The sequence below is a fragment of the Aptenodytes forsteri genome, unplaced genomic scaffold (assembly GCF_000699145.1).
Source record: "Aptenodytes forsteri isolate BGI_AS27 unplaced genomic scaffold, ASM69914v1 Scaffold289, whole genome shotgun sequence".
NCBI lineage: Eukaryota > Metazoa > Chordata > Aves > Sphenisciformes > Spheniscidae > Aptenodytes > Aptenodytes forsteri.
Genome location: NW_008795025.1, coordinates 848,385 through 865,763, shown reverse-complemented (window position 1 = coordinate 865,763; position 17,379 = coordinate 848,385).

Below are 17,379 nucleotides of genomic sequence, written 5' to 3'. Positions count from 1 at the left end.
TCCCCCGGCCGCCGCGCAGCCTTTTTATTCCCTTATATCTCCGTATCCCGACACCACCACCACCCCCCTTCCTCCGGGCGATGTTTTATTCATGACCCCGCCGGGCTTTGTATGGGGAGCGGGCGCCTTCTTCCGCAGTTCGCCAAGTGCTGCGAGACCCCGAGGCTGGGGGGTGGACCGGGGCGGGCGCGGCTTGTAGGCGAAGCGGCTGCAGGGTGGGCAAGGTTTTCCCATCCGGGCAGGCAACCCGGTGTTTGAACGGCATCTGTTTGCTTTGGGGGGTGCTGGTGTTGCCGCGGCTCAAAAGTGGAGTGAGACAGGGGGTTCTCTTGCTGCATTTCCTTCACTGCAGGTCTGCTGGCCTCATAGAGAAGAAACATGTCACTGCAAGGCTTTCTGTAGCAGATTTTAAATATGTGTGTGTGTATATATATATATCTGCTCTTTCAAGGGTTCAGCAGCAAGCGTATTGCAACACCAAATGCCTGTAAGCCAGGCGGCACTTACACCATCACCGAGTTAACTGTAGATGTCAGACTGTGCTTGCACTGATGTGATGTCAGATTCGTAATAACATGCAGAAATGGTGAATTCGGTGTGGGCTGAGTGTGATGGAGATGGCACAGTCCCAGCCTGCGTGGACAGACTCGGTGGAGCCTCTTTCTTCCCTGGTGCAGGGCCTGCTGTGTAGGTAGTCCCCTGGAGCAGGCAGATCGTAGGGGCACTGGGATAATGGTTGCAGATTCGTGGGTACTATGGACTTGGAGGAGCAGATATTTGTGCCTGGAGCAGCGATACTTAGCTTGCTTTACCTTACAAAGGTTTTCAGATATGTGTTGGTTGGACAGTCGTTTGCTGATGCCTGTCTTGTCTGTAACTTCTGCGATGAGGCTGCCACCGTGGGTATCAGTCAAGAGGATGAATTTTGTTGCATGCTGTAGAAAGCCGGCTGCGATCAATAGGCGGTTTCATATTAGCCCCCGATACTGCCTCTTGATTTCTCATGAGCTGATCATAGACTGGTGAACTAAAACTGAGAGATGCCAAAACATGATCCTTGCCTTATTCGGTTTCCTGTTTGCCTGCCCTTCACCTTCCCCATGCCTTGGTTGGTTGGATTTCAATGGAAGAATTCTGGTCCTCAGTCTGTTCAAAGAAATACATGTGTTCTGGGTTTGCTTTTCTAACTCACTGTTTGATAATAGCTGTAAGGCTGTGTGTTTCTGACTATCTCCCATGTATGAAGTATTTGCCCTTTGGTACAAGTGGAGTGCACCGATACTGCTTGATGTTGTTTAACCTTATATTATCTTAAGCATTGGCTAATGAGGCAGCTTGATTTGTTTAAGACTTTGTGATGGTATAATGCCATAATAATTATAAATCTTCTTATTGTCTGAAGAATCTTTAAATACTACTCTGTCTCGGGAAGTACTTCATGTGTGTTTATTTCCAAGAGTAGCAGGCATGGATGAGCAGTGTTTGATGTTAATCATGTTCGTTTTGGGGTGGAAGGACAGGACCAGTTTGGCGCTAGTGCTTTAAGTTGTAATTTATGGGTGTGATGTCATGTGGTAGATAAGCTTTTATGGGATCTGCCATGTAAATTATGGCCTTTGTTTATATACGTGCAATTACTTGTTTTGAAAATCCATGCTGTATAGTTTGCTTAATAGCCTGTGCTGGAGCTGTGAGTAAGATCTAGCAGAATGTACTTTTAATTGTGCGATATTGTTCAGCGGTTGAAAACATTTTGCTTTACCTTGTGCTCTCAGCCTGCACCAGGTGTGAAGTTACTACGCTGCCTCTGCACGCTGTGATACGTCTTGTACAGTAGTTGGCTGTGAAAGCAGTGGCCAGGCACTTTTATTTTCTTCTTTCTCCATTATCTATTTAATTTTGTTTTTTAAAAGAAGCAGGGTGCTGAAATGAGTGATTTCAACTAATCCGCGCTGGAGAGAGCAGCTTGGTTATTTCAGGCTGCTGTAGTTTGTTATGCAATCAGATTAACAAAGGTTGAAATGATCATTCATCTTTGCGTAAACAAGTGATATATATATAACAATGTAGATTAGGGCGACTGTTTACATCGGAGAGATGTGCTGCAGTTAGTGTATAGCAAATATTGGACAAAAACACAATGAGTGGACACAGTAACGTAGTAAATAATTTTTTGGTAAACTCTCGGGATTATAATGCACTTACTATTGATTGTCTGTACTCCGGGAGCTTCTGCGGTGCATTAGGTGCTGGCCGCATGCATGGGCAAACTTCCTTTCAGCTTCATTTAGTTGATAAGCAAAGGCCTTGGCAAATGTCCTTGTGCTCAGCCCGATCGTGCCTAGGGTGCTGTGCGGGCTCTGTGCTAATTGCAGCACAGGTGTTGGGTCTAGCAAGAAGACCAACCCTCAACTGGAAGCTTTTTAAATAAAATTAAAAAATTGTATAATTCCAAACACATTTGCTGAAGCTGGCAGCCCCTCAACCGGCCCACTATTAGTTGGCTATTTCTTCTTGTTGTCGTGGAAGCAGCGTTGCTGCAGGAGAGATTTTTAAGGGCTTGTCTCCCTGAATCTGCGCAGAGAGGAGGCGATGACGTGCGTGCTGCATGGCAAAGGTCGGTGCAGGCATCGCTGGTGTATCAGAGGTGAGACCCTGCCGGGAGAGACAAGAGCTGATACAGAAAGGGGAAAGTGGAAGCCTGGGTTGTGGGGGAAGTAAGCTGGAGCGCAGGGAGGAGAGGGAGGTGTTTATCCGTGTTGTGGCAGAGACCTCTCTTGTGCGTCTGTGTGCGCAGTGCCTCGCTTGGACCCCCATCTGCGCTTGCAGCGCAGTGATCTCATGTGGGCTCTGGTGCTGTACAAGTGGACCTCGCTCTAAAAATACCGCAGCGTGAAATATGCCCACTGTTATTACAGTATGCAGTGGCGTCAAGTGGTTGGGGGAAAGGGGGAATAACTGACTCCTGGCAGTCAGTTTTCTGGAGGCCTTCGTATCAGCGTGGAGCCAGAGCCCTTCCAACCTTCCTCTCGTTCAGGGAAAGGTAAGGTACCCTCGAGGATGCTGCTCTTCCGTCCTTCAGCAGAAGATGATGGAACAGTACTACATTTTGGATACACATGCAAAAATACTTGGGAAAGGTTTTTTTTTTTTTAATATTATTGTTACTTATTTCCTTGCTGCCTGTGTTTAATTCTATGTAAGCAGGTGTCTAATTGCGAAGGGATTTCACAGGCGCTTGCAAGTATCTATCACTATGCTACTGGCTCATCTTTGTGCTGTATAACATATTTGTGACTAAATGTACACAAGCACATTTTGGATATACTGGAATCTGAAGAGGTACTTCTGGGAATAGGTAATATTGTTCAGGACATATTCTTGTAGGATGTTCAGAGAGGAGGCGGTGTGGAATGTGATACGCAATCAGTAATTTTAAGACTATTTCTTTTACTGGTACTAGTCTACTTCAGCTCCAACTTATTAACAGGTTGGTATCTCATTGTCTTCAATTTTGTGGACTGAATAAGAGCAGTTATTCTTGGTCAGACTAGAGATCGGTCTAGCTCAGTATCTTTTCTTATGGAGCCACTTAACAGGTGCATACTAACTACAGAGTTTTCCTCCTCCTGGTAAACCTTTCCAACAGTCATCGCTCCAGGAAATCTTTGGGCTGGCAGTTTCTTTGAGGCTGTTGTGTTTAATAGCTGCTGATGGATTGTCTTCTCTGAAAAATGTCTAATTTGTTTTGAAAACCTTTATGGCATTAGTGTTCACAACACCCTGTGTCACTGAACTTCGGGTATAATTGTGCACGCTGAAAAGGATTTTATTTTATTTGTTTTATGGCTTGCCATTTGAAGTGCCTGCCCTGTGATTTTATCTGAATTCTGGAAGAATATCTTCCTTTTTAGATTTTTACGTGGAAAACTACTATGTATGGGGTTGTTAACAGGTCTTAGAATGTATATAAAGGTAACTGCTATATGTTTGCAGTAAGGTATGCTTCCAGCCCCATTTACCGTCGCCTTTCATAGATACATATCATTACAGCTGTCACATTTAGGTGACTGCATGCAAAAAAATGTTCAAATACAAGAAGTGATGTGATTTCTGCAGCTATACATCCTGTACATGGATTGCACTAAGTCTTGATTCAGAACGACTCAGACAACAAAAGAGTTGCTGTATGCCAAGGAGTGACTTCAGCAGTGTTGTTTGAAGTTCTTGCCAGAGTAAATCTTTGCAAGGTATCTGGTGCAGCATTTTCGGGGGTATGGAAGGATGCGGGGAACAGAATTGAAAAATTATATTAAAGAGCTTGAAGTTAAGAAATACAGATGCCAATAAGTGCAGCATCATGCAGTAAAACCAGTGTGTTGGTCTGTGATTTGCTCCTTAGTTTAGCTTTTGACATGCCATCCCGGACCATTTCAGGAATAGGTGGGTATTAAATGTTGTGTTTTAAATTCCACTTTTCCTTCATGTGGCAGGGAAGCAGGATCTTTTGACTGTGAATTGACCTACAATGTTTGCTTTTATACTAGTGGTCCAGGAGTCTGGCTGGGTTACAGGGGCCATCTGGGTTACAGAGTTTGTTGTACTAGACTTTGGTACTGGTGGTAACGGCAGTTATGTTTGGTATATTAAAAGAAGCCCTCCAAAGTTTGGTAATTTATTTATTATTATGGCAGCTTCTGAAATCCTATTGATAAAAATGGGTAAAATTTTCATGTTTTTAAAGCAAACAGAAAATCTTCATCTTGTCATTTCTACTGTTATTCCACCCTTAAGCCTGTAAACTTATGATTAAACTGGGTGGAGTTTCAGCTTACTGCTTTACGGGTGGGATAATAGTAGAGAGTGACCAGACAAACATTTTCTGTTTGTTTTAAAAATAGAGACACTTACATAATGATGCTATACACAACAACAGTACATGCATATGGATAAGATCTCTGCAACAGAGTATTAATCCGACAGCATCCCTTGCCTGTGTGTCTGCTGTCGCTTGCTTCAAAGGAAGGTAATTCTGGAGTGGAGAGATGCCAGTGCCATGTGATTTAACTGGAGTATTGGTCCAGTCCTGAACAGCCTTTAGGCAGGGCTCTGGATTAGAGGTTTGGAGAAATAGATTTTTAAACCATTATGAGCTCTTAATTTGTTATCTGAATCAGGGAAGCCATTCTTTCTCTTTTGTGGAGCACTGTCAATCTGTTTGTGTTTTGAGTTGTTTGCAGAGATTCATCTCTTCATGTGTGACGTGTGTTTAGTAAAACTGAGGCCCCATGTTTGAGTGGAGTGCTATTGCTAATAAAAAAACCCAAAACCAGTGAATGTGTCTGAAAGCATCAGGATCGTATCATGGTCTTTCCTCTTACTATGGAAGTGGCCTCAGTTTGTTTTTCTTCTGTCTCTGTATCTCTAACAGAAAGTAATAGACTTTATCCATCAAGTTTGGAAAAAGATAAAAAGCAAGTTCAGTTGAAATATATATTTAATAGGAAAAAATTTCCAGGATCTATATATACAGGTGGGCATTTTCCCAAAAGTGTGTTGGGCATTGAGGCCGTAACTATGTTGTTGCTAACCAAAATTCTGAACGTATCTATAAATACCATAGCCTCACCCCTTTGACTCCATGAAACGATATGTAGCTGGAATAATTTCATACATCAGGACATAAAAGGACCTTGGTGAACTTGTGCTTTTATAATAAACAAGGAAAAGTTTATCCAAGTTGCCCAATAGAGGAGTTTATCCACACAGAGACAGCTCTTTATTTGGTGAGGGGGAGGAACTTACCTTTTAGACTTTTCTCCTTAGGATTTTTCTCATCCCGTCCCAAGTTTTTATTAATTAAACCAAAACAACTTTAATGTGATTATGCATGTTTGGCAGACAGACCTCTGCATTTTAGAGTTGTGGCTAATTAGATTTGCGGAGCCTGTGCAATTTAGGATATTGGGCAGGGAGATTGTTTTAGCAGGAAGACACAGAGGAAGGAACAAATTGCTCTCCTTCCCTTTTTTATGGTGGCAGCAGCATTTTCTGTGAACTTTGTAGGTTTCTGGATGACATGCTGATGTTGGTGTGCCATTCCTGGGGAAATGGGCTTGTTGAAGTTCGCCTTTCTGTTTGGAGAATTCCTTTTAAATTGCTATTCAGTAAAGTTCTGAATATCGGATATTTGCACATCTCCACTAGAAAACAGTCTGAGGGAAGAATCAACTTGTAAAAACAAAACAAATGCTGTCTTTTTAAGGGCTGGTAAGGGGCTGTAAGCCCATTTCGGCTTTAACTTTGAGGGATGACTAAGATGTTTCTCTCTTTTGGTAATACCCAGTTTGGATCCTGCTGCTTTATTTTGTCTACAGGCCTGCCCATCTCAGCTGCATCTTAAAGGGAGTACAGCTGATGTGCAATAAATGCACGGACAAAATGTGCAGGAGTTTGGTCTTTTGTTGCAGATGGATTTACACAGCACTCTGTCACTAGGAAGCTGCCTTCAGCAGCAGGGTGTTCTCTGAAGTAGGATGTTTAAAGATGTGGTTTGGGCTGCTGAGCGTGGTCAGCCATGTGATGCTGAAGGACAGGGGACTGTTCCTTTTCTTCCAGTGCAGTTGTGCTTGTTACGTACACACAGTAGCTGTGGTCTGGTGGATGCCCAGAGGCTTAGCTTTCTCCTCTGAGCCTTTATTTTTGTAGGAATCTGAAATAGCAGAACCGAAGCTGCTGAATAAGCCGGATTGAATCCAGGGGAGCAGATCTGGCGGCTCTCCCCTTCACCTACCACAGAAATGCATAGAGGAGAAACTTGTATGAGTACTTCAGGGACTTGTTTTATTAGTGAGTGAAAGAAACGCCAACCAGGGTTTTCTAATACTGTGTCTGTTATTTTTACTGCTCAAAGTTCTTATGGACATAGTTGTTTTTTCTTATGATTTATATTTTTAAATTACTGCCTAGTTTTCACGTGTGGGAGCCTACCATTTAAAAGTGTCTGGCCAGTGCTACTGAAATGAAAATCAAAACCCCCCATTGAACAAGCTTCTGAGATAATTTCTATTGTTTGTTTTTTTTCTTCTTTAAAAAAAAAAAAAATAGGAAGCTGTATCCGTTCTGCTTTGGTCATGTCAGATAAGGTATATCTTTGAGATTAAAAAGTCTTGATGCTTGTGGGAGGAGGGGAGCGCTTCTTTCTTTTGTCTCAAACGTTGCAGTGGAGGATACTAATTAACCACCAAACAAATTGGGTTTGGGGGAGTTTGCCTTTGCTATCGCAGTGAAAATGTTTTGTTTGGAAGAGCTGTGTGAATTACACCCGCAGGCATTCATATAAAGATAAATCAGTCCCTGGCTGCCCAAAATCTTCCTGTTTCAGTCTGCAGAAATACGCCCGGAAAGCTTTTGAAATGGCAACAGCCACTCTGCATATTCTGGAGCAGATTGTGTACCAGAGACCGTGGCACAGCCCTGAGCAAAGACGTCAGCAGTGAGGAGTGACTGTCATCCCCAACACAAACAGACAGACTCCATCAGCGTGACAGACTGGTGAAGAGTGACGCAACACTAATGGGCAGATCACGATGATTGTCAGCTCAGAATATAGGGTTTGTTTGTTGTTCTTCCCCAACAACAGGAGCTGACTCTGAGGTGGATTTTCCTATAACTAGCATTCTGCATCTTTGACATTTTGGCAAGAATGAGACTATTTCCAAAAAAAAAAAAAAAAAAAGGAATAAGAGGCCTCTGGCTTAGTAACAGCATTTAGGAGAATAATAAATGCTCAGCCTTGTGAAGCTACGTTTAGTTGTACATTTATTTGGGGATTTTTACAAGCATAATGGAAAATTATGCACTTGACTCTTCACTGAGTTGCAGTGGGATTCAGGGGATCTAATTTCCCTAAGACTGTGAAAATCCCAGGCTTCATGATGTAGTTTTTGTTTGCCTTTACACTTCTGTGCTAGTCTCTGAGCCTTTTTTTCATCCACAGCAAATGCTTGGGTGCTACAATAGTTTAAAAAGAAGTTTAAAAGAAATAGTTTAAAAGCCAATGATTTGAGAGGAAAAAAACCTGGAGCTTTTTAGATGTGTGGGGACTGGATGAAGTAGGATTAATCTCGCATTAGGGCAGGAATTTGTGAGAGAAGCCCGGTCAAGTGACTGGCTGGAGAGAGGGGAGGTTCATGAAGTCGAAGTCAAAGTCACTTCTTCAGCCAAAGGGGGATCAGGCTGACATCTTTGTGACAGTGGTTTTTGCCTGGCCTCTCCCACAGACTCCAGGTAACTGTCATGTACTTCCCCTGCAATTGCTTGGCGTTCTGTGAGCTTGTGCCTTAAAAGATGGCTCTCGAAGTGAACAGCTTTCCAGAAGGTCGTTAGAAATTTAATACTACAATTTAACGAGGTTTGTGAGTTACCTGTACACAAATAACAGTGCTGACGACTGCTTTTCAATTATTAATTTTTGTACAGCGTGTTGTTGGCCATTAAGATGGGTTGTCTATGCAAAGTGGTTCCATAAAATGCAAATTATTAGTTTCTATGTGGGTCAGAAAACATTGCATGCTTGGTGTAACTCTTGTAGTTAAATAGACTCCTTTGTTAAGCAAATAATTTAAGCACTGGTTACTCTTAGCAGTGTCAAAAACATACAGGAATTCTTGCTGAGTGTAAATAAAGCATTTCAGCTTTGAATGATGACTGTAGGATTTGGCTTAAAAGCTCTTTTTGGGCCACGGGCACAGCCCAAGGCTGGGGGACGTACGTGGCTCCGCTCCTGGAATGGCGTCAGGATGGAGAATGACTCAGTCACCCCTGCAACTTCCTTGTTGCTCCAGAAAGATAGTGATTTATTGCAGGTCTGTGTCAGCAGTAAATAGCCATCCACCCGGTGCTGATTCAGCTGCTCCTAAAGTGGTAGTTAAGGACGTGCACCCCGTCTTTGCCTACTTGGTGCCTCCCAGCTCCCTTCCCACCCGTCAGCTGCGGAGGGCGTAAACAAACACGTAGCTTTCCTCCCCCGTACTTCTGACTGCTGGCCAGGCGGCCCATGTGAGGCTGCGAGCAGAGATCCTGTTCTTGCAGATAGAATCACGGTGCATGCCAGTGTCAAGATTTGGATGGCGTTCCTGTTGAGTCAGGGAAGATTGGCTGTGCAAAGCCTGTGGGGTTTGGTCTTATGAGGGCGCTGAGGTTGAAGCAATAGTAAATGTGGCAGAATCAGCACATAGTGCTGTTGCTGCTGGGTGAAAAATTGGTCCAAACCCTTCCAGGCCCTGCCCTGGCCTTCCTTTGTAGGCAGAACAGGTTACGCAGCAGCATGGGACCAGAGGAGACTACAGAGAAGAAGGTGAAGTTCACCGAGAACGTTCATTAAGTGCTACAGGTCGAGGACTCTTGTTTTCCTGGGGTTTATGTTAGCTTGCAGTACACAAGGAGGAGGAATTTCTTTGCGCCTGTTGTTATGATTAATGAGAAATAAGGCAAGCAGTTGTTTTCCCCTGCTGGCCAGCCCTGCTGGCTTTCCCCTCCTGCCTGCCTTCCAAAAGATACCCCAAGGTGCAAAAAACTGCCAGTCTAAATGCCTGATTTTTGAAATAAAGCATTCTATTTCAGATATATGAATGATCCTACCGACGTCAAAGGATTGCGTTGGAGAACAAGCATCCTAATGGCAATACCTCCTTCCATCTCTTCCACCCTGCTTTCCCAAGAGCTACTGCTGTGAAGAACCCACTTGCTGTTTCTTGCCATCTCATCACTCTTCTTTTTAGTGGAGGGCAAATACCAGGATAATTGTTGTGTTCCTGTATTTTTTTTGCCTTAAGCCAAATGTGGAAGGAACAACTCTCTTTTCTGGGGCTTTTTTTGCATTCAGCGTACACTTTGAAAAGGCACATAACAGGCTGTTGTTGGCCATAGTCAGGGTTAGCCACTTCCCGAGACATGGTCTCCTGCGAGCAGGAGGTAAGTTTTAATGCGGTGCTAGTGAGAGGCAGAGGTGGGACAGAAGATCCCAGGTGAATTAACCATGCCATAGAAACTATCCCAAAAAAATCTGCTGTGCATTTTCTGAGCGTGTGAGATCAGCTCCACTTTTGATCTTGGTTGTGACTGAATATCCTCAGGAGTAAAAACCACAACTAAGAATGGAGGTGGCCCTGAAGACTTCCTGATTTTTGCTTTGATGGTTGATGGTTTTTACCTGGTGAATTGGACTGTCCTGTTTGCTAACTGATTCTCTTAATGAGTGGGGGGGGGGGGGAGGTAGCATGTGAGCTTCACAGTTTGCTGCTTCTGTGCCAATAAAGTCAGACTCCATGGGTTAGGCTCAATATCTGTAAGGTCTCTTCCAGGTGAGAGCTGAGCTTAGCTGAGGTGCTGTCTGTGGGAATGCTGATCTGGTCTCAGCATTGAGGGGAAAAAACTCAGTGTTGGAGGAGATGCAGGGACCTTTCTGTATCGTCAGACTGCATGACTGGTTTTGTATCTTGATTTGTATGTCAAAGAAGAGGTGGAAAACAGAAGATGGGAGTGACTTTCACCCTTAAGGGTGTATGCCTCTTGGTGCTAGGGATTGTGGGCTGACTTACCAGTCTCTAGTTCATCATTTCTACCTGGTCATTAGCCAGCACATCTAGTAGGCTTAATTGTTTGGTTAGTCACCGGAGGTACTCTAGGACCAAGTTTCAAATCAATGAAAATTACAGTGGTCTAAGGTGCTGTGTTCGTTGTACTTACCTGGAAATTTAGGAGCATACCCTTGGTGCTGTGTGCAGCTGCCTTTAGCAATTCCCTTGGGTTTTATCCTGTTTGCTGCTTTGTCATAGATCTATACCAGAAAGGCTTGGATGAAATGAGTGCCCGCAAGGAAAGTTTTAGGGAATACTCAGAAGAAGTATAAAGGAGAACAAATATGCACCAGAAAATCAGCTTCAAAGCATGCAGTAAGGAGGAAGAAATGTACATGCTTCCAGATACTGCTGGAATAGGAGAAAAATGGCATGGTGTAGTGAATGGTGCACCAGGGTGGGAGCTGGGAGACCACAGCTCCTTTTCCTGAGAGGCTGTAGAGCTGCTGCAACTGGAGTTGCCCATTCCGGCTCTTTGCAGCTGCGACAGTATCTTTGTGGCACGCAGTGTGGTAGGACTCTGATCTTGTTCTGTGCCTTGTTATCAGAAAAATAAAAACAGGTCCCTTCTCAGCTTTGTGAAATGTTTTTTGTTTTTTTTTTTTTAATAGAGTGAAATCTGGATTATTTTTCTAAATCCCTTGATCAACTTGAACCTCAGTAGCTTAATTCTGTTCTCATAACAGATTTGCTTTTCAATTACTATTTTTAAGTTCATAGTTATGAAGAAGAGTATTTCCTATTGCTGTCTATGACAAGTAGTAATGCTCCCAGTTCAATCCTGGGGCTAGGGTGTCCTTTGCTATTCCCTGGTGACTTTTGTAGCTGTTCTCTCCCCGCTTCTGCAGGGTGAAGACAGTGCTGATTGATTGCAGGTTTATATTGCTAATAACTATAAACAAGCCATTCTGACTCATTGGTCATGGAAGACAGAAGTACAATCAAATATTGTGGCTATGTTAATTTGTTTACATATAGGGAAATTATGTAAATATCAGTGCAGATTAGGTTTAGCCCCTGTGTGTACTTGCATTCAATACCCTGGGGCCAAAACTGGGTACTGCTGAAGTCACAGAGAACTTTGCTGTTGAGCTTAGTAAGTCTAGGATTTAGCTTCTGAATGTTTAGAGGCACAATGGTTTTTAATACTGTTAAATGCCATAGAAGAAGGATTCTTGTGGCTTTACATTACCATTAAAGCCATAATCACAGATGTGTGAAAGGACAAAGTAAGCTGAAAACATGTCTTTCAGGCTTTCTGATTGCCCTCTTTAGAAGGTGTTACAGCTTCCCTGTGCATCTGGCTTTCGGTTGTCCCCCAGCCTCAGCCCCCTACCACCCCCCATCTCTTCCTACAGCCCCTACCTACCTTGTACAGACTGGAGCCTGCAGGAATCTTGGGTTTAGCATGGACTGAAAACTAATATTGAAAAAGAAGTTCAGAGTGATGGTTAGCCTCCATGATGCCCAGCAAAGGAGGTATTGCGTGGGCATTGTTAGGGGCTTTCTCTTAGCAGCGCTGTGCAGGTGGGCTTGGCTAACTCTTCCTTTTTGGGGTAGGAGCAGAGCCTGGGCATGTTGTTGCTGGATCATTACCATCAAGAGTTGGTATCAATAAGCTGAGAATTGGTATGGAGAGCAGGAACAGTATGTCTGTTCATAAATGTATTAAACAAGGAGGTGGCAAGGTAGAGGGCTGGAGATGAAATGTGAAGAGCTAAACAGCTGATGGCACAAGGCTGGAAACATGAGCAGGAGAAAATGAGACACTAACGAAACCAAAAGGCACTTGCTGTTGAAAAGGAAATTGTGTAAGGGCACAATGTAGTGTAATGCTTTGCATTACTATCTCAAGGTGTGTGGTCAAGGGGGCAGAAATTATCAAATGCTTACTTCTCCTGTTCTTCATATGGTGTGTATTATGAATAAAAGCTTTCTGAGCAAGAGGCTCAGAGCCAGGCTGCGATGCAGGATGCTGGCCTTCGTGTTGCTTTTCCTTTTAGAGGTGGCAATGCAAGAAAGGAGGCTGTCAAAACGACAAGGACAGAGCCTGCTCTCAGGCAGTGGGCTGTAACCAGGGGTGGTGGTGCCACATCCTAAAGCTGGGTCTTGGGCTGGTCACCCCCCAATGCCAGTGACACTCCAGGTTCTTGTGGGAGGCACAGAGTAGTGCCTGGCTCATTGTGTACCTTTCTCTTTTAATGGGTGAGATATAGTTGGGCTGGATTCAGCCAGGAGATTCGCCGTTTGAATCCTGCTGAGCAGTATCACTAGCTATGGGCAAGGGAGAAGAGGAAGGAAAGAATTTGGTCTCCAGTTAGGGTTTTTCTACAACTCTGAAACACTAAAGATCAGCCAAAAAGGTTGTAAATATTCCAGTTGTGAACTGCAGTGATTTTGCTTAATGCACTTCATTGATTCTTCGTGTCGTCTTTTCCAGGTGGAAATGTTAATATTCCACTTAGGAGCAGTATTTCTTCTGATCTCTGGCTGCACTTGTTGTTTTTTCCCCAAACCTTCTCTCTTTCTACCGCAAACCATGTAGATAACTAGTTTTATGGCAAAATAGTCATCACTTGTGTTAGTTACTTAATTCTCAGCAATGCTGGTTTGTACTCCGGTATTTGAAATTGCAAGACAGACAAAGAAATAAGTGCACAAAAGGCAAAGCAACAGCAGCAAGAAAAAAAGATAATGTATTTGATTAAAATAAATTTCACCGTGGTACCTTAAGTATAGCTAATCAGGAGTGTGTCTTTTTGGGGGAACCAAGGGTAAGGATGAAGTTTTATGGATGAGCCTTCACTTGTTGAACCTGGGATGGAGCTTGATGGAAGAAATCATAGGCTCATTGTGGCACTGACATACTGTTTGGAAAGAGGGGGCAGTGGTTGACCCTACAAACACTGGCTGTGGGAATACTTCGACTCTCAGGATTTCAGTACCTTTACTGGTTAATGGTCCTGCTAATGTGCCTGCTTTGTAGGATTGACACTTGTTTGTAGTTCTGTTTAATGTCCACCACCCATCCTGTGTTGCGCAGCAGGCCTGCAAAACCCAAACCAGCGTGAATTTCCGCAGAGTTTCATGTTGCCACTTGTGTTGGCACAGTGTATTTGTCAGTGTATTTGGCAGGACACCAAAGAACAGGAGCTATCTTGTAGGCCAGCAGATGTAATGGAGGTAAGGCACTGTGCCTGCTGCAGTAGGATCTCGTATCCAAGACTGTCAAGTGCTTTAGTGCTGGTTTTGAGTGGGGAAGTTCATGTGAGTAGTATCTGCAAAGTCCTAGGCAACATAAAAGTTGCATCATTGGTCTCTCTTCTTTATTGGTTTAACATTTTAAAAGAGTTTCTAAATATATAAAATGCTAAAAGTTTAAACTTTAAAAACCTTGTTCCTTGATTAACTTTACTTGTAACTCAAAATTATTTCTTTATTATGGAGCTTCCTCTCACCAGCACTAACACCATTTCCCATTTCGGTTTGCTTTTCTTAAATTTCCCCTCGCCACATTACTAATTGTGTTACGTTGGTGCAAGGAAACTCTGGATGAGATCAGGTGTCGTTCTGGGAAGCAGTCGTGACTGTCGGCAAGGAGGTTGGCTTCCCAAAGCTCACAAGGTAGAGAGGAGCAACCAAGGGTGAGTGGGGAACAGGGAAATGGGCAGGAGAGCCTGATAGACAATCCTGTGCTGTCATGATCGATCCATGTTGACTTTCTGTGTTGCGTTTAGTACAACTTTAGTTACACCTTGAATCAAAGAGGAAAAAGTTGTCCCTGTACTTGGGTTGGGGTAGGAGAGAGCATTACATGGTGGTTTCACTGTGTACTTGCTCTGTATTCCTACACCCTTTCCCAGGTATCTGCTTTTGGTTTCTGTTGGGTGCAGGATGAAACGGGCCTTTAGTCTGGCCTGATGTAGTTGTTGAGAATAATTCTGCATTGTTGGCCCATCTTTAAAGTCAGCAAGGCTTGTGTGGGCACGGGTGCCTTTGTATAATGGCTTGGGGGTCTGGGAGGTTTGACTGCAGGCTTCCTGGAGAAAGAATTGCCTCTTTATTTGTTTCTGTACATCCCCAGCTGAGCTTATTGGATAGCAGCAGTTCTGGAAAACAGAGGAATATAATGAAAGGTTGCTGTCAAATTAAAATAAAAAAAGGCCTACTTCTGCCACGCATGTAAGAGCAGAGGGCTGGAAAGGTGGAGCCTTCTTTGGCCTGTGCTGTGCTACTTGTCCTTTGGTTTCCTGTACGTGAAATGGTATAAAAATGCAAATGACATCTACGCAGCACATGGGGATGAACGAGTAAGAGCTCAGTGAAATTGAAAAGTATTTTCCCTGTTCATAAAAAAGAGCAACTGTTCTGTTGGGTTGCAAGGGGGGATGGCCTGTCTTTCATTTCTTTTACAGTGTTTTCTCGTCTTCCTCTCAGATGAGTGCTAAAAGAAGTGCTGGTATGTTTGCAGTCTCTGGAATAATGGATTATCATCCGTTAAGGGACTGGCTGTCTAAATGAAGTAATGAATTTTGAGCACTATGTGAGTGCACTTGCTCCTTTCCTTGCATGTTGTTACTCAGTGACTATGGTGTATGAACGCTTGTTAGTTGGAAAACTCATTTTCATGTTTATACACTTAATGATTTGTTTTGGTAAAACCCCTTATTTTTAGTCTCTTCTAAGCCAGTAGAAAAATGAACTTACTTCTAGAGTTGGTAATTTTTTTTAAGATTGCACCTTTTTCCCCCAAAGTCTGCAAGTAGCATTTTTCCCCATGTTTCCTGCCTCCTCACCTTATGCACAGCCAATCAGAATGCTATTTTTTTCTCCAAATTTAACTTTTACAGTAAATTAGCAATGTATTCTGTTCTCCATTAGATTCCTTCCTTAGCTGAGGACAGCATATAGTGGCAGAAATGATTAGCCAGCAACTTCTTAGGCATAAAGGGTTGCAACGTCTAGCCAATTGAAACGCCTCTGTTCTTTAAGATGAGTGAGAGCACTGCAGCCTGTGACTGCATGCCATCATTCAAAGTCCCCTCCTCAGTTTTAATTACCACTAGACCTGGCTGCGGTTTGCTTTCAGTTTATATGACAAAAATGTGTGTAGGATTTGCGGATTCAGAGTCATGCCTTTGTGCTGGGTATGCAGTTGAACAAGTGTGAGTTTAGTGCATGGTTAGAGCTCTGCTGTTTCTTTTCTGTGTTTTTGTCTTTCAAACAAGTTCACATCAGGTTTTTTGTAAGTGAATGCTTTATAAGCTAAATAGAAAGTCTTTATATTAATTTGATGTGAACGCAAGGAAAAATACAGAACAAAAGACAAATATATAAGAAAATACCTGTAATAAAGGTTCTCCTTATGTGAATTCTGGTTTAAGTGAATCAAAAGCACTAGTTATTTTATTTTTATATATATATATATAAAAAAAATATATATGTGTGTGTATACACATTTTTTTTATCACAGAAACTACTGCATATTGCTTGGTAATGATATGAAACGGTGTTTGACTGGGTATCAAAGTCAGCGGTGGATAGCCATCTGCTGTACACCACTTGGATGCAGGTTTGTGGCTGCAGACACCCATCTGCAGCTCCCACCCATTTCTGCTGCTCACCAGTTACCACGGGACTGTGCAAAATCCTGTGGGTAAGATGTCTTGCACAAAACACTGATTGCTGTGATACCCATTTCACTCTTAACGCTACTCAGTCACGGTATCTGCTGATGCAAAGAAATTATATACTCTGTGCAGATGTGAGAGCAGTAATAATATAAATGCACATGCTTCTGAAAAGTAACTCTAATCAAAGGTGCAAGTGTCCATAGCATAAGGTAAACATGATAACTGAAGGTATATTTGCAATATCAATTATTATGTTTATTGTAGCTTTTAAATAAGAGCAGTGCTGATGAACATACAGCAGGGCAGATTGCAGTGCAGGCCAGCTGCCCAAATAAGTACCCAGTGTCCCCTGATGTCCCTGAGATTAGTGTTGGTGACAGGCAGAGCCACTACTTGCGATTCCAGGTTTGGTACCATTTGTGTGTTGTGAGTTAATTAGTGATTTATGTGCAAATTGAATTGGATCGCAATGATTATTGTGGTGTCCACACTTAAGGAAGCGTGTACAGGTATGTAAAGATTTTTGGAGAAGCAGGCGGGTATAGCGCAGATAGACCATGGCAGCACTAGGCTTAGGTTTCGTTTCTACTGGCTCCTTTTGTTTTGCCTTGTGAGAGCAGTAATAATATAAATGCACATGCTTCTGAAAAGTAACTCTAATCAAAGGTGCAAGTGTCCATAGCATAAGGTAAACATGATAACTGAAGGTATATTTGCAATATCAATTATTATGTTTATTGTAGCTTTTAAATAAGAGCAGTGCTGATGAACATACAGCAGGGCAGATTGCAGTGCAGGCCAGCTGCCCAAATAAGTACCCAGTGTCCCCTGATGTCCCTGAGATTAGTGTTGGTGACAGGCAGAGCCACTACTTGCGATTCCAGGTTTGGTACCATTTGTGTGTTGTGAGTTAATTAGTGATTTATGTGCAAATTGAATTGGATCGCAATGATTATTGTGGTGTCCACACTTAAGGAAGCGTGTACAGGTATGTAAAGATTTTTGGAGAAGCAGGTATATATAGCGCAGATGGACCATGGCAGCACTAGGCTTAGGTTTCGTTTCTACTCCTTTTGTTTTGGAGAAGCAGGCGGGTGCAGATAGAC